At 37.4% G+C, this 22,234-nt stretch overlaps 1 protein-coding gene across 1 annotated transcript in view; it reads right to left on the bottom strand.

Annotated features, from left to right (window-relative positions):
- bcar1 (BCAR1 scaffold protein, Cas family member) overlaps positions 1 to 22,234 on the bottom strand; it is a 96,072-nt gene that overhangs the window by 48,646 nt on the left and 25,192 nt on the right. The gene's annotated exons all lie outside the window — the stretch shown is intronic.

Genomic DNA, 22,234 nt, shown 5'->3' with positions numbered 1-22,234 from the left:
TTCACGAGGAATTTCAAAGCATGACATCATTCTCCAATTCTCCCGTGAGGGACTGACCAGGTCAGGGGGTCAAATTGGGATCCACATTTAAATCAATGTGGTAAATAGGCAAAAGCTGCATGTTCTACTGGACTGTCTTCTGCAATTTACAAATAACAGATAGAAATTCCCAGTCCTCAGATGAAAGCAAGGCACAAAGTAATACACCATTCCTTCCTAAAAGCTGGAATGTAAGAGAGGTGACAGAAGAGAGCCGCACTGTCCTCAAACTGCCATGACATCGTCGGCTGGTGCTGAGGTCAGGAGGGAGGTCAGTGGAAACCTCCAAAACCTGATCTGTCCTGCCAGAGAATATTCTCTCATTTTGACCTGAAGCCAGTTTTGTAGTATCACTTGTTGATAGAGGCTACCATTTCAATTTGGGATATATGCTTAAAAATCCTACGGTGTGTCTTTTTTTCTGTTTGGAGGATAAAAAAAGAGTTATACGGTTTGGAACGACATGAGGATAGGAGTAAATGATGATTCATTTTTGATGAACTATCTCTTAAGGGCTGTAGGCAATGAGACATTTCAGCAGTTATCCCATTGTCAAAATCACTCCAGTCCACTTAAAATGTTCACTAGAATGCACTATAAAAGTCATAAAAGCAGCAAAAAAGACCTTATTCAGAGCAGCGCCATGACAGTAATGAAAGCAAGGCTGTGAGGGATAGACTTAACTGTGTTTTCAATGGCAAGTAAAAAGCTATAGATCACTTAAAATTTTCAACAGCTGATGTAGTTTTTTGTCTACTGACATTTCTTGGAAATATATTTTTGCAGTGTTTCATCAGCAAAACAATCAAAAAACACATTAAATAACAGTACAACCCACTGAAAAAATCAAACATGTCGCTGCTGTGAACAAGGTCTATGCTCACAATTTCGATTTACTGGAAATAATAATGTTAATATAGGCTACATAAGAAAGTTGTTGTTGTTGTTGTTTCTGTCTTTAAAGGGATAATTCACCCAAAAATGTACATTCAGTAATCATTTTCTTTTGTAAATGTTGTTCCAAACCTGTATGACTTTCTTTCTTCTATGAAACAAAAGAAAATATTTGGGAAAAGCCATATTGGGCCCCATTAACTTTCATTATTAATATATGGGGAAAAATACTGATATATTATTCAGTTTTTTTTTTGTTTTTTTTTTGTCGTCATACATTATTAAATTTTCTTTAATGTTGACTATGTACACTACTGTTCAAAAGTTTGGGGTCAGTAAGATTTTTAAATGTTTCTGAAAGAAGTCTCTTCAAAAATACAGTAATATTGTGAAATATTATTACAAATTAAAATAATGATAAAAATGTAATGAATAAAAATGTTTTCTATTTTAATATATTTAAAAATGCAGTTTATTCCTGTGATGATAAAGTTGAATTTTTTAGCATCATTACTCCAGTCTTGAGTGTCACATGATCCTTCAGAAATTATTCTAATATGCTAATTTGGTGCTCAAGAAACATTTCTTATTATTATAAATGTTGAAAACAGTTGTGCTGCTTAGTATTTTTGTGGGAAAACTTGATGAACTTGATGAATAGAAAGTTCAAAAGGACAGCATTTATTGAAATTCAGCTAATCGTTTATAACAGAATATTTTGTTTTGTAATTGTAAAGACAAACTTTAGTCATTTTGATCAATCGAATGCATCCTTGCTGAATAAAAGCATTAATTTATTTTCTTCGTTTTTATCTTACTGACCTCAAAGTTTTGAACAGTAGTGTATGTATATTATCTTGCTTAAAAATAAAACAATGCAAGACAAGCACATATTTCATAATGTTACACAGCGATGATATCAAACACCAGTGCTTTTAATGTCTGACCTTGTTATCGTGTCACAGGTAATTGAGTCATCAGTGTCCCAATGTTTAGCGTATCAATGTTCACAACGATCCACATTTTAGAGAGGTAGAGTGGGAATTGAGACGCAGTTCCCCCCACCCCCATACCTAAACGACTACAATCCCCTGAAGCCCATGAATCTGAGGCCATGAATTACACTGCACAACTGGTGTCAAACCAGCAAGATTCTCCCTAATTGAAAGTGCCGTATGAATTTGAAGCCCTTATCTTCACGCAGTGGCTGTCTTCTCAGGCCACAAGGTGCCGTGTCTGGTCTCCATGACAATTGAGCAGCACTTCATCTCGCACTGCGGCATGTCTGCTACGCAAGATGGATTTCGATGGCTGAGACGACATTCGCTCCTTCTAACGTTCTCTGGGATGTTTGTTATTTATTTCTGTCAGCTAAGCCTGAGTGACATCAGAGCTGTCATTGAAATTAGCAAGTGTGCATGGATTTTGTCATCATAGAGATTAGGCTATCACATCAGACATCATTTCAATTAGCGCCCCAACCCCTCTCGCTCTTCAGCTAATAAGCCCCCTCCGTCAGCGCCCACTAATCACAATCCTGTTATATATTAGAAAGAGGCGGGTGTTGGGCGATGCTCGTCTGGAGGTGAGAGGTCTAACTGCCTGTCACAAAGCACTAGAGTGGTGAAAATGAGACAATCTTTGCTGTTTGTAACAGCCCGCTGCACCCTTTCGGTAAAAGATTGAAATCGTTCTGTATTAAATATTCAGTGACTAAAAAATGCGCGACATCTTTCACACCTTAGCCCCTGTTGGATAGTAATATGGCTCAGTGAATGTGGAACAGTAGGTTCATTGTGTCCGAGCGGCCCGGTCTCGGTTTGGTCAGGCTGTCACACCTACGCACAATGTTGTTCAGCTGGCAGTGTTTCGGCTCTGGAACTGTGACCGCTGCCCCGTGGCCTCTGTAACCCCCCACATGCCGCGCGTGTCATGAGATTCAGGGCAATCTGGCAAGAAAGGCTCAGCCCAAGTCGGATCGGACCCGGGAACCCCAGAACAGACCAAGCATTTAGAGATACAGATGAGGGTCTGATAATGTGAATATGGAAATCCCATTTCCCTCTGAACCAGCATGGTAATGTTTCTTTTTTTTCTCCAACACTGAACCATTCCTAACATCTCTGTTAGGTTTTCTCTACATCAGTCCTCTAAATTCCAGATGAATCTGCTGGAAAATTCTGGTGGGAAATGTGAACTAGGATATATCTCCAAATAACAGGATGATTTATTTAATAAAGCCAAGCTTCAAGAATGAGTAGAATTTCAAACACTAGGTCTGCAGGAATAGCACAGTATATGATCTTAGGCTGTTGAATGCTTGATTCTGATTGGTTGGCGAACGTTCTATGGTGTGCCATTATTTTCAGGGAAACGCACGGCTTCCAGGCAGGTCTTGACCACATTACAGTTCCATTTCACCTTGACAAATGATTTCAGTTATTTCAAAGGTCTTTACAGCAAAACAGAACCAAAACTCACAATGACACTGGCCGAGCAAATAAATATGGGAAACAATAGGATAAAAACAACAAATTATTTCCAAGTTGTTAGCAACAGAGGCTTGGGATGAGATGCGTAAGAAATGAGTCCCACACACAAAAGCGTTTTAAGGACAAAAACGTCAACAAACGTCTTGAAATACATCATCTGAACAATGTTTTGAGGTGTGGTAACCGTAGTATAAGCGATACACCTGAGGTGTAACGGCCATTACCACCTCGGATGTGCATTATTTTTCTAATAATTCAATGGCTCATCATCAATTATTCCTTACTTTTTTTACTATTATTATAAATATAAAATTATATAACATACAAATGTATAACATTTAACTTTTTGGTTTTGTATTCAATGTTCCTCATTGTTCATCACAAATTTTCAGACATTCGTTGGAATTTTACCTTTACCGGTTTTAATTGGTAGATGTCACACATTCCCATCTATTTGAATTAACCAACTGGTTGATTTTAAATGAACATGGTTTTAATTTTGTTTTTAAAGTAGAGATGCACCGACACTGGCCAATACAATAAGGTTACACTTTATTTTAAAGTGTCATTGTTACAGTGTAATTATATATTTAAGTACTGAGTAATATTAGTCAACTACATGTACTTACTATAGGGATAGGGTAGGATTAGGATTCGGTTGAGGGTTAGTTGCATGTAATTATGCATAATTTACTTTATGTAAATTATTAAACATAATTTACTAGTTATTACTAAAGTAAGTACATGCAACATATGTAACAAGGACACTGTAAAATAAAGTGTTACCGCCAATAATTATAAGTTACGAACGATAACTGATAAATGTTCAATAAATTGTATACAAACGTTTTCTAAATGAATGAAAAAATTAAAACCCCAAAAATAAAAAAATAAAATAAAAACAATGATTTTAAATGCTAAGTGAATTTAGACATCAAAACATTATAATGTACAATATGAAAAACAAATATTAATTTTGAGTTTTTAAAGAATAAGTGAGTGTTCGATTATGGCAAAGGTTATTCTAATTTGTAAAAAAAGCATATAAAAGTATATAAATTCTGGAAAAAAAATGAAACATAAAAAATTTATATTGTCCTATAACCAATATGATACTGAAAAATTGTGCATTCCTCATTTATAATATAAACTCTCCAGTCAACAAGTGTGGCTTCCATTCTCCAATAATCTGAACCCATCGATATCGTGACATGACCACAATATGGCAGTGACATTTGACATCTTTATGGCTTGTTATGATGAATGCTTTGAAAAGTCTGGCTAAAATAATCCCCAAGATCACTGTCAAAGTCAAGAGAAACATTCAAAGCATTTCCTGAGTCTGAATGAAGGCTGTATTTGGAGTGTAATTCTTTGGTGCCACATCATCAAGAATTACTAATGCAGCTCCTGAAAACAACAGCAGCGACATCAGCATCCAGCCCATGATGCACTGCTCTAGTCTCTGCTCTGAGAAAAAAAACAATGCACATCCTTGTATTGAGACATCCGGCCCCCTAGCCAACAGCAATATTCATGCAGCTTTGAAGGACAAAGGAATAAAGAGTTCCTTTCTTTGTTGGGACTGTCAGGCCCGCTGCGCAGTCTGTCACCGAGGTCTTTTAACTACTTATGACGAAGGAGAGAGAAAATCCTCAGCCACACACTGTTTTCACATGAAAACACACACACACTTGCTTAAAAGCACATGTCTAAATAAACACACTAACATGTACTACACAAAAATGACAATGATTTGTCCTACAGGACACTGCAGCAGATGCAGTAACGGGCAGACAGGCAGCTTTCCAACCCCCTCTGGAGTGTTTTTGGTCTTCCCTTATCCACAAACGGAGGATGAGCGTCTATATTTGTACAAAACAGGAAAAAACAAGACCTAGCCCCTATGAAAATCAATCACAATCTAAATCACGGCCTGATTTTACACACTTAACACACAGCAGGAGTAACAGGGTTGATCAGACCACTACCGAAACTTAATTTCCATAGATAATTATATTTGTTTATTTTCAGATTTGGGTTCTCATTATTATTTGTCCTCTTATCAGTCATGGTAATACTTTAAGATGATTAAAAACCACAAAGTGAATCAGTCTTCCTCTCTTTTAATCTAAAGTTGCAAGGATGAGACTTATGGCATGTGCAAAGCAAGCTAAATAAGCACACACACACACACAACACACACTCTCTCTCTCACACACACACACACACACGGAACAACATCAGCAATAGACGACTAGCTCACTTTTCTCAGCCTCACTGCAATTGAAAGATTAGCATTAATGTGGCAGGAAGTAAATTGCATTATGTAGAGTTGAGCATAATCAAGGAGTGCTGGGGATATTACTCACAATCTGTGTGTGTGTGTACGTGTGTGTTTGCTTCACACAGTCTCAAAAATCCAGAGAGCCTTCCAATCATCACCTCCTCCTTTATTCTCCCATCACACACACACACACATATAAAAGGAGGAAAGAGATGGAGGAGAGCAATAAATGAACCTGTGCACCCCGCTGGTTAATTAGATAGTGCTGATTTGATTTTTCATTTTAATCTGTTTTTTTTTTTTTATGTTTTTTTTTTTTTATGCTCTCTGGTTTCCCATTGAAAAGTGCGCTCTCTCCCAAAGCCCTCTCTAAACAGAGCTTTATTGGCATGATTGGTAACATTTGCAATATTACCGAAGCGTATAAGTACGTACAGTAACAAAATAGACAGCACAGAAAATAAATATGGTGCAGACTAGTAAACAAAGAGATAAAGGAAATAAAGGGGAAAAAGGAGCAAGGTAAAAAAAATATATATAATGAAATAAGAAAAAAGTAAAGAAAAGAAAAGAAAAAAGGAAAAAAAAATTGAAAAACAATATTGCTGAATTGTATACATTATGTACAGTAACAAAACAGACAGCACAGAAACAAATATTATGTAGTAAATTAATACAGATAAAGAAATTAAGGGGAAAAGGTAAAAAATGAGATGAAACAAAATATAATAAAAAAGTAAATAAAGAAAAAAAAGGCTATATATATATAAGTAATAAATCAGCCAATAAAATAATAATGTTCATCACACGTGTCTATTGACAAGCTGAAACATAGCTAACTGTGTCTCCCTTTCCTCTGAATAGCTTGTTTTTATTATTCATTTCTCTGGAAACATTTTTTTGGGGGGGAAATGTGACAGCTCTCTGATGTTTGATAATTTTTCCCATTTTAGGAGAAAACGTACTTTTGTTTCGACTTCAGAATCTTTCATCCTTTGGTATTCGGGATGTTTAGCACTGTTTTGTGTCTACATTTACCCAGCAATGTAAATGAGAACATATCACTGGCTTCTATTGGTTTTACATAAAGCTAACAGACTAACCCTAATCTGAACCTTTACAATACTCCAAAAAACAATTTTAAGAACATTATGTCCTTTGCGAATCATTTTTGCCTTTGAGGGCTGCATTAAGGGAGTTTATGTGAGACTTAGCAAACTTAGTCAACTCACACACACTAATCCATAAATCTGGTGAGAACTGCAGCATTCTCAGCCGCTACAGAGTGACTAAACTCTAAAACAACTATGAAAAGAGAGACCCATCTGATATGCATGGACACAGACATGCAAACACCAAAGTGAGACACCAAAGAACTCCAAACAATCCTACGAGTCTCCTTCAGACGGACACAGACGCAGTATTAGCCGGCCTCCCCTCCCCCTCTCAGTGGAATGCAGGAATGTAGTGCTAACCCTAGCAGAACGCCACTCTCTCCGACCATCACTTCCAGGAAGGAGACCGTTTTCCCATGGGCTGGCTTTCTCCAAGTAGCCCATTCTGCTTGAACCTCACCTCAACCATACAACCGAAGTGAATAAGGGTCTCCACAACAACAGCTTTAATTATGTTCCTCCCGTTAAACTATCTGTCTGGAGGATTGTGAGGTAATACCCTTCCCAGACATTAACAGTGTTATTACGCTCTCTTACAAATAGCTTCACTGTCTAGAAAGGTTAATTATGAATCACTGCGATTTCCCACTTTCGGAAATGTGCTTCCAACAATAAAAAGCGCAGTTGTAATCAGAACGCGGCAGCTGCTTGAAGCTATCTGTGGGGAATGAGAAACGTTTGATATAAACTCAATTGCCTGATACACTGCATCATTCGTTTATTTCTAGTCTACTGCATTTCGCTGCATGTGTGTGAGTGTGTGTATGCACAGCCCAGTGTATCCAAGCTCTGCTCTCTGCCCTTGAAAATGAACGAGTCAGTGTGAGAAACAGAGACTCTGGGTCCCAGGTGTCTGGATAAGGCAATAAGCGGAGGTCTCGAGGAAATGTTGAGATAAGACCACCACATCCAGAGCTGACAGGCCATCAGTAACTGCCATCTAATGTAATATCATTACCAGTCTCTCTGCCATCCGACTCCTGTCTTATTTCATCTGATTAGTCTTCATGCCACTCTTTACTGTCAAATATAGATTTTCAATGATACACTGAGGTGTACTATAGGGTGAAAAAGTCATGATATGAAAAGGGTGGCCATTTTGAATTAAGATTATAAATACTCAATCACACAAAGAATGTCTTAATAAATCAACCTAAATTCATATGTTGAGATATTTGTGATGGAGATTAAGATTTTTTTGCAAGAAGTCTTTCTATGCACACCAAGTCTGCAGTTCTCTGATCAAAAACACAGTAAAAACAGCAATAATGTGAAATATAATTACAATTTAAAAGAAGTTTTCTTTTTTAATATATTTTAAATTTGATTTATTTCTGTGACGGCAGAGCTGAATTTTTAGCATCATTACTCCAGTCTTCAGTGTCACATGATCCTTCAAAAATCATTCTAATATGCTTATTTGGTGCTCAAGAAATATTTCTTATTATTTTCAATATTGAAAACGGTTGTGCTGCTTAATATTTTTGTGGAAACTATTATATATATATTTTTTCAGGATTCTTTGATTAATAGAAAGTTCAAAAGAACAGTGTTTATTTAAAATAGAAACCTATTGTCTATTGTCACTTTGGATGAATTTAATGTACACTTGCTAAATAAAATATTAATTTATTTTACAACAAATCTTACTGGTCCTAAACTTTTGAACAGTAATGTGTATAAATATTTGTAGTTAATAAGTTTACAATCATTCAAAATCATTCAAAAATAAATCACTTCATTAAATATTACGGACAAAAAAATTACTTTTTTATGGCAATGACTTGTGGCAATGAGTTATTCGTGTAACTTTGTTTTGTATTCTGAGGGAAGACTGCTTGACATGCTGAAACAACTGATGGCTGAGCGAAACCACAGCAGCAAATAACTAATAATGAAAATAGCTTGAGATGAAGGAGGAGAGGTCAGAGTTCAGTTATGAGGTCTGAAACGCAGTCTCTGGTTTCCCTCAACTCCGAGTCCTGCAGTCCCTTCCATTCCATTCGCTGCCACATTCACTCAAATCTCAGATCCACAGCCTTTTTACAATCTACGTTATAGCTTTTGAGTGACACACTGAGAAAAGTTACATTACTAGTAAGTACAGTAGTGTACTTAGAACCAAAAGTGATGTCCAGCCTAGGAATGTTAACCCTTTATTCAAATTATAAAAAATTTGTTAAAGAATATTGCACAGCTGTGCTTTGAGTCAATAGTTTTATTTGCGATACAGCTATGAAATGCAATTGTGTGGAATTCCAACACATGCAAAACAAAAGAGAACCAACAAAATATTAATAACTGTGATTATGTTTTAATCAATGTGTGCTCTTTCCTGTGAGATTTATTTTTCGAATTATTTTTGCATGGTAAAATAAAACCTGTAGTTGTAGCTGTAGAAGTGTTTTGTTCTTCCTCATATTCAAAATATTTTAAATATATATATATTTTCCCCATATTTTGATGGTTTAATCGAATTTAGGCTCATTCAAAACAAATCAATCACCTCTGGACTTCACTTTTGGCCACTACTGTTTTTATAGTGAAAGATATCAGTCAAATGATTAACCCAATAAAATGTTTAGCTCATCTAGATTTTTATTTTTTATTTTAGAAGTTTTGTGTGCATCTCATTTGCTATAATTAAATTGTGTAAGCCTATATAATATACATAGTGATATCGACCATCAGCTCTCTAATTATTGGTATCATATCTATTGAAAACCTATATTGGTCATTTATCTGACAGGACAAAGCTACTCGCCGAAATGGGCAATTCCCCTGGAACGTCCTGTGATTAAGTGCTTTGAACTTCAAGGGAACAATGGTAGCTCACGGAACACCCCTATTGCAGAGTTTGGTTCTCCAACCTCCTTGTTATCAACCCTGAGCTTTAACCGGTACATCACCCAATAACTTACACAAAGTAGACACTGATGAGGCTCCAGCGAGAACAGAGCCATGCATGAGCGCATTTAAAGATCACACCTGGATCTCAATTCTCAGAACATGAATCAGTGTCTTTAAAACAGAGATTATGAAAGTGTTTCATGCTTCAAACACCATTAGACAGCAGCATCATGTAATACATGGACAGTCATGTCAATCCCGCTGCAGTTCAGAGGTGCTTATAGAGTTCAGGTGGGTCAGATGAAATTATTAACTCCACTGACCCACAGATAAACACCACATTGATCTGTGTGAGAGACTGGAGAGCAAGGTTCTCGGTCTTCACCACAGCATATAATCTAACACACTTCATTTGGCCCACAGCAGGAGAGGGCAAACGTTCACGGAGACGGACAGATTTTTTTGAGACACCGTGATGTCTGGGTCTCAAGGGTTGCAAAATTGTCGGTGGGTTAGGGCAGTGCCAGGGGGCACATCCATTACCCCAGCTGAAGTACAGTGCGGTGTGGGGTCGCTGACCCCTGTGCACGCTGGTGAAATACAACACTCATTTATCAAGGGGTCTGGAATGTGACTGAGAAATTAGAGGGGGGCAGTGGGTGACGGGGCAAAGCCAAATATCACCCAAATACTAGGCATTTTACAACAGAGCAAGCAATTTTGCATGAGAGAAAGAGAACTGTTGGATAACAGGGTGCGCTGTTGTTCTCTCATGACGACATCGTGCAGAGGGGTCAGAGGTCACAACGCGCTCTTGTGTGTTTGAGCTGGCTCAGTGTCGCCGTATTAGGCACATGCATTCTAAAGCAGAATTTACCCCAACAGACCCATCAGTAAAAAGTTGTAATTTCTGTTTTATGTTCACAAAAAAAAAAAAAAGCTTTCCAAGTACTCCCAGGGTACACAAACCTCTGGTTGTAAATCACTCAAAAATGTGTGCGGGTATGTCGAAGTGTAGATATAATGGCCTTTAATGAGCAGATCAGTGTCTGTGTTGCTCTGCAAAGCTCTGTGTGCCATTGACGCCTCTTACAGAGATCATTTCAGAGACCCATCACTTCCTGATTTGGCTCGTATTCTAATACTGCCTGTAGCGCTGGAAATAAAGGCCTGACCAGCGGCTAATAACTCATTACAGACCCACTGAGCTGGTGGTTAGATAAATGGAGAGGGGAAACAAACATGTCATTCAGCTTTGTGCCAAAGCATGCATACACATAAACACACACACTCTGCTCTCTAATTTAGTACAGTTATGCCTCCGTTTGACCTTGAGAGCGCCTCGGCTTCAGTCTAAAAATAGAAGAGGCCAAATAAACATATTTCATACAGCTTTCACGCCCTGTTTAGACATGAGATCAGGCTGTGAAGAGCAGCGATCATGCAGGCACGATTGCTGATTGTGTTGTTCATGAGAGTTATGTGCGACGTGCCAATACTGTGCATTCACCGGTCAGCAGGAGGCGCCACTGCTGCCTTGAGTTTCACTCCTTACCAGCGGCTCTGCAGGAAGTAGGTGATGCTCTAGATGAGTTCCAGATCCTGCAGATGAGGGCTTCAGCGTTCTAGATCCTATCTATCAAAGAGCAGTGAAACAGAGATAAATGATCGCACTGATCTGGAGGAACAAGGACACTATAAATGGGCTAGTGAACTTACTTTGACATGGAGATTTGCTTCTTTTTTTTTTTTTTACACACAGTCATTTGCAGATACACACACACACACAGACACGCAAATTAATCATTTTACATATTCATGCATCTCATTCCCAACCTTGTTTAAAGCAACAAAAAAAAAGATCTGCAAATCTGGAAATAAAAACTTGCGTATTTAATGTCTTATGAGGGTATGAACTACAACCCTATATGAAGCATGTGAATTGGCCTATAGTAGCATACAAATATTAAATTATTGATTAAAAAACATTATATATATATACTACAGTTCAAAAGTTTGGTTAAGACAGTAATATTGTGAAATATTACTACTATTTAAAATAGTTGGTTTCTGTTTTAATATATTTTAACATTTTTTGATTCCTATGATGGCAAAGCTAATATTAGACATTACTCCAGTCTTCAGTGTCACATGATCCTTCAGAAATCATTCTAATATGCAGATTTGGAAATTATCAATGTTGTGCTCCTTAATATTTTTGTGGCATCTTTGATGATGCACGTTTTCCAGAATTATTCGACGAATAAAAGAGTTCAAAAGAACAGCATTAATTTACAAAAGAAATCTTTCAAAACTTTATAAATATATTTTGATCAATTTAATGCAAATTCTTACTGACCCCAAACTTTTGAATGGCAGCGTACAAATATATAAGTTTAAGAGAGTATAGGGAGATCGACTAATATTCACACTCTATTCTCAGATCATGTTCTCTGTTGAACTAAATCATAAGGTACCCACGCAAAAAATGCCGCTGTTACCACAAATCTTTACGACGTACGTAGTTGTTACTGAATTTTGATCAGTGTTAAAGGTTTTCATACAGAGTATATTTACAGTATAATCAAGTCACATAATTATTATGTTTTATGATTGATTATTTCTATACTTGTGGGTACTCATGCCCATCCTTAATGCACACACAAATGCAAATGCATGCATACATATAGCAGGACTGTAGTACTCGAGTCTGGTCTTGGACTCGAGTCCGGACTCGAGACCGTTTTTCTATGGTCTCGGACTTGTCTCGGACTCGTTGCCAAATAGGGCTTTTGGTCTCGACCGAGTCCAGGTGTCTTTATTATGTTCCCAGTAAGCACACATACACATACTTGATGAAACTTTTTTCATTTGATTGGTTCAACCGCCCGAATTTAATTAAAATATAATTTTTCGTCACGTCATCCGCCCAATCCGCGGTTTATCCGCATCTGTAGTGTGTGTGTGTGTGTGTGTGTGTGTGTGTGTGAGTTGGCTCGGCCCTCCCTCATGCAGTTTAATTGGTTGACATTGCGTGTATGATTGACAGGAACAGAATGTGAGGCTGATCAGACAGTCGAAACGAATGTGTGCGCGCCTTTATGCCTATATAATTATTTATATATTTTTTATTTTTAATGATTTAATTTCTATAGGCTATATTTAAAAAAATAGAGTCGGCTCTTCAGATATGCGAGCCAGCTCCCGACGTTCACCTACAAGAGCCGGCTCTTAGATCCGGCTCATTCGCGAACGACCCATCAATACTAATAACCATCACACACTAGATTATCTTCACACAAATGCTTGTACTGTTAAGTATACTGTGCAAAATGGTTCTTATGAATTTCTTAAACAACTTCCTGATGAATTTATTTAAAAATTCTGCAGTTTGTTCTCAAATAAAAATAACATATGTTAAATTACACTGTGTTCATTGTTGTTTAACCAAACTTTAATGTTTTCTGAAAATACATGTCTTTCCTATTAACCCACGTCCAAATAACAATATAATACAATACAATATTTTTTTTAGGGAAGGCATAAACTAACCATAGGGATAAGATTATGTGATATCAAGGGGAATGTCTATACTTAAAAATACTTAAAACTTAAACTTAATACTTAAAAACAGTGTTGTTACACTGTTTTTGCTTTTAGATCAACAAATAATAACCCAAAATGATTGTCTTGATAATGTCATGCATAAGACTTTTTTTTTTTTCCTGTCCTGGACTCGGTCTTGACTCGGACTCTAACCTTTTTGGACTCGGTCTTGTCTTGGACTCGAACCTCTTTGGACTTGGTCTTGACTTGGACTCGACTACACCCTGGTCTTGGACTTGTCTTGGACTCGACAAAGGTGGTCTTGACTACAGCCCTAACATATAGTATACACTCACTACTAGCTGCCGACAGTGCAAAAGCACATCAAGACTTCATGGAGAATGAAGATCTGTTTAAGCAGTGAAGAATGCCCTGCTGATGGGCTTCTAATTCCCGTTTCAATTAGAGAGGGAGTATTCTTTCAGCCAGGGCCTCGATTAGAGGGGTAACGGCCCGTAAACAGAGAGAGAATGAAAACCAGAGAGAGAAAGGGATGGGAAATTAAGAGAAATCAGCTGGAAAGAAGACTGTTCAGAAAGAGGAGAAGGATCAGAAGATGTCACTGGTGGTTAATTGAAAAGTATCTGTATTCATCCATATAAAAACAGCACCGTCATGCACCACTCTCTGAGGGACTTCACTGCAAACAAAAGCAAACAGATCCACAGCAGCCAGGTGCAACCAGCAGCTGTTAGATCTCTCACTATCCCAAACTCCATGCTGCACCTACCTCGGCTGAAGCCCCCTGCAGACAGTCAAACATTTTACAGAACACCTGGAAGGGGAGGGGAGGAGATGAGACGTCCGCTCAGACAAACAAACAACACATCACCCTTAATATGACAGCTAGCAGCACAGAACAACAGACTTCATCACAGGCTCAAGATAACCATGTAGTTTGGAGGTGTACCTCACACGTACAAAATATTAAGGTATGAGAGGCTATGCTGTAATGAGCTCACATTTTATTTACAAGGTAGTATGGCCTCAAGTGCCATAGTACTTTTATACAGTTAATAAATAATACAAAACAGGAAAAACCTGATCATTTCGAATCTCATGTAAATGTGTCATCCTTTTTTTTTTTTTTTTTGACCTCATAACTTGATCTTCCAGTAAAATTACTGACTTCTCTCTGGTGACATTTGTCGGACTCAATCATTTAGTCCGCCTCTCCACATTCGACCTCAAGCTTGCATTTTTGAGAGCAGCATCTACATCTCAAAACCCAATCAACAACCGATGGATAGAACCAAGTCCCCGCTCTATATTTTTCCTTTCCCAATAATCTGTTATACTCGGATGTACATGGCTGTACATCTACTTTTTGCAACTGCCACTTCATTGCGACTATTGACATTTACATTTCTAAACAAACCTTTCTTTTTATTTGCATTTTTATCCTTTCTATCAACTGTCAAAATCTTTGCACAGGATTGTGGGTGATCACAGACAGCGAAGGATACATCAATGCTGCATTGACTGCAGGGACTGAAGTTACACCAACATCAGATTCGGACATGCCAGCTATTGGAAACTATATTGTGTACTCTAGTGCAACTGAAACACTGCATCCAGGACTGAAAGTTTACAAAATTGTGGTTATGCATGGCTAGTTCTACTAAACCTTATGCATAACTCTAACACTACTAAACTAGGAGAACGTATGTGATGCTGTAAATCTGACTCAATCTGCTGTGGAGTAATAATAAGGATGCTCTCGTAAAACGGCATTCATATGCAAATATATTCGGCGCGTGTCCACGTACGCGTGCAAGCGTGCGCTCAGAGGCTTCCCTGCCGCCGTGGCTCATTCCTGACCTGTTGAATCCTGTTCTGGCCCACTGGAGACACGCTTTGCTCAATCTAATAATTACTATGTGTTTCTATTACAAAACACTCCACATTCTACTTTTTTTCTCTCTACTGATGTTATCGTACTTGGGAAATACAAGTTTGCATGAAACATACACCCTATAGCAATAGGGTAGTAGTCATAGATGTACTGTAAGTGCTGCTCGGTTCCTTTGCTTTCCATGTTTTCATGCCTGCACTGAGTACTCGTCTCTGATTGGGGTCGCCGTGGAAACAGGGCAATGGTCCAATGTGGCTCCTGTCCGCACAGGTAAAACACGCGATGTGGCTTTGATGAATCAACCTGTTATTTACACAGCTGCACATTCTTTCTTTCACTCTTTCCTCGATAACTCGAAACAATGTAATAACACAGATAGTGTTCATTTTAAAAGTTTGCCAAATGACAACATTAGGAGTACAGGCACACTGAAATTTCGGCTGCCAAAAATTGTCTAGATACGTCGTCATTTTTTTTGTTTTTTCAGTGAAATAGAGAAAAGAGGCTAAAACATTGACAACTGAAGATATCAATGCTGTTAATGCCAAAACTAAGGCCCTGTTTACACCTGGTATTTTTGGTCGATCGGATCACAAGTAGATGAGGGAGACACATTCCCGTTTACACCTGGTGTTTTAATCCATCTCTTTTATCCACTTTCAACAACTTCTGTCCTGATTTCTTTGAGGGGAGGTTCGTGTAAATGTATGGGGGGGGTCAGATCTTTCGAACTAATGGACTAAATAAGCTCACGCAATTTACATATGCACACAACCGGAGACGACGGAAAGAGTTCCGGAGTGATTTCACTGTTTTATATGATCCACATACATGAATAATAATAAAATGATGTGTGGAAAAGAAACTGACGGCAGTCTTAGTGAGTTTGTTAATTATATGATGCAGTGACCAGTTTAGCACTGCTGCAGTTCCCATTACAGTTTCCCCTGCATGTTGATTATTAGGGACAAGACAATGTATTAATTGTCAAATTCAAATGATGTTTTAGTAATTTTTGACAGTATGAGTTAGTTTAATTTGTTGATAGATCGATCTTTAATCTAGTTAAATATTTAATGCCCTGAGCACTGCTGTGGTTAATATAATAACACTCTCCAACAGCATAATGTTACTTTTAATTCTTTGAATATATCACTTGTGATTGTATTTTCTATAGATATGGCCAGAAGTGCAGTCTACCAATAACATTAGAGTGACAGAACTGGGAACACCCACAAGCAACATCACAGCACAGAGACTAGCGACATACTGACAAAGTCCACGAAAGTGGACAATCTCAAAACGTTTTAGACCCTGTTTGCACCCGTATTTAGTATAGTCCACTTGTGATCCGAACGACCCAAATGCATCTTAATACCAGGTGTAAACAGGGCCTAACTTAAAATATTATGTAAAATAATATAACAAATATATTGAAATATATAAAATACATATATTGAATAATGTAAAAAAAATCATAAAACGTATATAATAATAAAATATGTATATGATAATGTAATAATACAATTAAATATAGTTATTACAAATGACGGCTATTTCAGTGAAAGTTTCAGTGATATTACTGTAAAGTATGATGTGGCGAGCAGGACGAGATTGATGATGAGCGACACCTGCACGACACACCGGTCTCGTATCTCTCACGGAGGAGCGGAAGCATAAAAGGAGGAGTGTGACGGCCATGAAGGATGAGAGAGGACCAGGCCTGGACTTTACCGTTATGTTTTGTTTATATGTGGTGGCAGTCGTCCACGAGGGGCTGCCGCCTTTACTTTCATTTTGTTGTTGGTTTATTTTATGATTATAAAAGAGTTAAATGTTCGCCGGTTCCAGCCTCCTTCTTCCCATAACAACTAACCTTGTTACATATGATAAAAATATGTTTTAAAACTTATAAAATTAATATATAAAAAAGACTCCATTTTTACAGGTATACAAGACTAACACAAACAGCTGCCATTTTGAGCTTTATCCTGAGGGTTAAGAGCATAAAAGTCCAGATGATGGCCACTATATGAAAGGACTGGTGCACTTACTGCATCCACAACATTTTACAGCTCCTTCCCCCTTCTCTGCCAGAGGCCTACAAGCTCAAGAGTCCAACATCAAACACACACATCTATCACACAAACACCACGCTGAGCCTGTACAGCTGATGATGTCATCAGCCTTAGGCCACGCTTACGCATCATCAGCGCATGTCAGGCTCCATCCAACAACGAGAGAGCGCACGTCACCAGAGACCATGGGAGGGAAATGACAACACAGGACAGAGGAAAGGATAAAAAGGTTGGGACACGATAGACAGATTACGGCTTGAGGACAAATTAGAGTGATGTTTTACAATCTGTCGTACAATATGTATAATCTAAATAGCTCCAGAATTACTGTCTCCGATTTCTGATGAATGCAAGTAAGATCACATAGGACTGTCTTTGACTGAGGAAGGCTGAAATACACCGATATTAAAAGCAACATATACGAAATTCCAGTCAACTAGTCATTTACTTGGACAAGTGTAACAGAATGCCACTTGAATGTTAGACTTGTAACATAGAAATCAGGGCTGGAACTTTACAATCAAATTATTTAATAGCAAATTATAGTATTTTTTCTTTCTAGTTTTAGTAAGGCATATTGCAATTTCATTCGCCCATGATGTACACATACAATTTAGGATGACTACTATGTATAGGGCATTTGAATGATGGAGTTTGGTATGGAGGAAAATATTCAGAATTTATTATTATACATTTTTATGTTTTATTATAAATAACATACAATATAAAATTAAATAAAACATTAGGAAATTTACTTATTTTCTATTATCTGTATATACACACTACTGTTCTAAAGTTTGGGGTCAGTAAGATTTTTTTTTAAAGAAATTATTTATTTTTTTCAGCAAAGATGCATTAAATTGATCGAAAGTGACTTAATATAAATTGTAATATTATTTGACATAATAAAGATACATCTTTCAAAAACCATCTTTCAAATCGTACCAACCCCAACGATAATGTATGTTACATATGAAACTACATTCAATTGTAGCAAACACACATAATGTAAATGTACAGTTGTGCCCGTACACACCTAAAAAAAGACATCAAGTATGTCATGTAAATCTAGTTTAAATCAGCTTGACTAGTCGTTCGGATAATCCAATGGCTAGATGATTTTGAAAACGTAGTTTTGTATCCCTAAATTTTACACCTACAAAATGTACTAATTGCCATTCCGTTTCTTTATACATCATCTGTCGAGTCTTTGACTTTGCTTCAACTTTGGAATTTTATGAGTCAATATCCCACATCTAAAATTTGAATGAAACATAGTAATACTATAACTAACTACTCAATCTATTCAATCTATTCACTATTCAATCTGCAAAATTCCTGCACACACAACCCACACTGACACTGGCCTAAGGGTCAGACTGTGTTTCCGTGGTTACCAGCCCCAAAGGACAGCACAAGAGGAGAGGAGAGTAGCAGTGAAGGGAGTGGAGACTCCAGTTCTTCTGATAAGAGACTCGGAGCAGCGAGTTCCACATTCTCCTACCACCATCCATCAGCTCAGGTCACACAACACTGATCCTGCATGTGTCCTCACCTCTGACCCCGCTCATCACTCACGCTAACACAACGTTTATCTGTGCCACACACGGCTCTCCTGAAACACATTCACCCTGATGCCTCAAACCAAAGCTTTTCATTTTCAGAGGATAATGCTTTAAACTACTTTATCAGGCTGCTGAACTGATGGAAGGGGCCCAGAGAGGAGCACTGTTCTTTGTGGGGAATAAATGGCTGATCATGCTGCCAAAAACAGGTAGGTACACATGTCTACTCAACAGCAGGCTAAACATTTCAGATTGAGAAGACGGATGAAGAGGATGAGGGATAGCAGACATAGATAAAGACCACTAATGATTCATAAGAGGGCGAACTGAGAGATAGGGTTACATGTTTTTACAATTTAAATAACTGTTTTCTATTATTCCTGGGATAGCAAAGCTGAATTTTCAGTCTTCAGTGTCTCATGATCCTTCAGAAATCATTCTAATATGCAGATTTGATGCTCAAGTAACATTTCTTATTATTATCGATGCTGAAAACAGTTGTGCTGCAATATTCTTATGGAGGAAACCAAGATCATTTTTTGGGATTCTTTGATCAGGAAAGTTCAATAAAACATATATTTGACATTGAACACTGTTGTAACATTATAAATGTCTTTACTGTCACTTTTGACCAATTTAATGTATCCCTGATGAATACAAATATTGATTTCTTTCAACAACAAAAAACTGACACCAAACTTTCAAACAGTAGTGTAGTATAGAATAAAACATTAGTATATGATTTGATGATCTGATATGAAATGAACCAATATTTAAAAAAATATCATAATTATTTCGGTCCAAAACACTAATTCATTGATTTGTTAAACTTAAAAATATTCACAGAAGACCCAGCATTTCATTTAAATGTTTTATGAAAAAAAAAATATATAATAATAACATTTACATAAGCTTTAAATACATTTTAGTTAAACATTATCTTTGTTTTCATTTGGAGAAAAAACTCTGTGGATTTCGATTAAAGGTCCAATATGTCAGAATTTTGTATCAAAATATCCAAAAACCACTTGCACAGTGTTATACATTTCTTTCAATTGTGTACTTACCCTATCCTAAATGTTTCCAAGAATTTGTAAATTCAGAGAAATTCACAATTTTAAAAAGTGCCCGTCCCTGTCGCCTGTCAATTATGTCATATCCGTGTTATCCAGCTGGTTTCCGCTAGTACTCCATAGTAACCATGGCGACAGATGTGGACAACTGCGTAGTGCATAAAGTCTAGTGGCACGCTGTTGTTGTTTCGTTCAAACATTATGGATCATTGCAAGCAGACTTTGAGACAGAAGGAGAACTAAAACGAGGATCAATATCGGCGTGGCGTTTTCGAGATGTGTTTCACTAACGTTAGACCAAGTGAAACAGCGCTGCGTTACCTCACAAGTTTAATTCGTCAAATAAATTGACCTGTGTGAGTATAAATTCAGCACACACATGTAGTTCGGTAGAATTAAATGTCCTTATTCCTTTATATCCGCTGGACTCGCGTGTGGCGCTGATATCTGTCTCTTATTAGCAATCGCGATCAGCTTCATAACACAGCCATGAATGTTTTCACTCATCCATAAACATTATTAGATCCATCAGCATGACAGCAAGTCCCATCATTCCACTTATCACTGCATCATCAACCTACGCCTTTGTTATTGTAAGAGGTTAGCGACCCCTAGCGGTGATTGTAGCTTTAAAACAGGATCTTTAGTATTTATCATCACACATTTTAAATCTAACATTGGCATCACTCTTTGTTTGGTTCATGTGACTGATTTAATCAAATGCACAAATACAAAAATATTTAAATCAATTAAATTAGATTTTTTTTTTAATCCCCCAGCCATGTGTGATAAAAAAAGCAGTGGCTTCCATACAGTTGATGGGATTACTGCTGGATTATGAAACGCTGATGTCTTATCAATAAAACAGAGGTCAGAAATATGTGTGCTCTAGTCTGATCATTGCACTTCCTGTCAGCCTGTGGCTGTGGAGCGTTGAGTTCTTCTGAGTGGATCTGGGGAATAGAGAATAGCGCCATGAGCCAGTGTGTCTGTGTGGTGTCAGATGTGTTGCCTTCACACAAATACACACTCTCACACACACACAGATTGAGAGAGATAGACAGAGAGAGAGAAAGAGAGGGAGAGAGTGTATCTCCTCTCCAGAACATGGAGACTGACAGCTCAGACACTGTCCAGCTATTTGTTCCACTAACTCACAGTCAAGCTCTCCCAGCGGGCAAAAGCAGCTCAAATAACAACACATTCGACTATAAGGATCCAAACAAACTCACAAAAACACATGTAGATAGAGGAAATGACAAATGTAAAAATACACAGACATACATACATACCAATAGTACTCTCACATACACGTTTCTTCAATTATGGTTACACTGATGGGTTGATTACAATTAAACTTCAATTGTTTTTGCTACTTTTCAAATGCCATTAATATATAATTCAGAGAACATATTTGATGTAAAATGAGACTTGTAATGTGTGACAAAAAATGTAATAAAATTCAGGATAGGCTGTTGGAACGAATTCCGAAATTCGAATATAATTCGAATATTAAAAAAATCAATACTATTCGAATGCTGAAGTTCCTATTCGAATATTGCTTTTTTATGTATATATTTTTTTTTTAATGCAATCTTGCCTTTCTCGCCGCCTTGGCACACACATGTGAAAATTAAATGCTTTTGTTTCGTCTGATAAACAATAAAGTTTTTGAATCGTAACACAATTGTGCACGTTATCCACGCTGTATCATCATAACAACTGTCAAAAGTCGCGGAGAGGAATGTCTCCACGGTAACGGAGATCAACAATTTGATTCTCAGTCCACATTACAACGTGAAAACGGCGTCTTCAAATATATCCACTTTGGAGTGCGTTTTCATTAATAAAAACGCCGTCTCATTGTGGACGGAAGGCCAAAACGGAGAGGAAAATATACGTTATTTTTTTTATGACAACTTACAACCTGACAAGCTAGGCGATCTGTCCGAGGAACCGCCGCTAAAACAGGCAAGAATTACTTATGTTCTGCCTCTCTCTCTCTCCTCATCACGGGGCTCAACTGCTACCAGCTGTCCGCCAAAAGGCAATAACAGACAAACTGACGGTTTATCTGTGAAGATATGAGACCGATCAACATCACGCATTGGCGATCCATAAGACTGTGTAATGTCGTAAATATTAATAATAGGATGAATTTGAGCATTTAATATTCGAATATTATTCGAATATTAAATAAAATAAGGAATGGAATTCGAATAGTATTATAGAGGAAGATTGACAGCCCTAGGATGCATATATAAATGTTTTATTTATTTTTTGGCCAAAAATATTCCTTAATTGTGTGTATTGAGAATGA

This window comes from Rutilus rutilus (assembly GCF_951802725.1).
Source record: "Rutilus rutilus genome assembly, chromosome: 5".
Lineage (NCBI taxonomy): Eukaryota > Metazoa > Chordata > Actinopteri > Cypriniformes > Leuciscidae > Rutilus > Rutilus rutilus.
The sequence above is the reverse complement of the archived record's forward strand: the minus strand, read 5'-3'. Positions and strand labels throughout refer to the sequence as shown.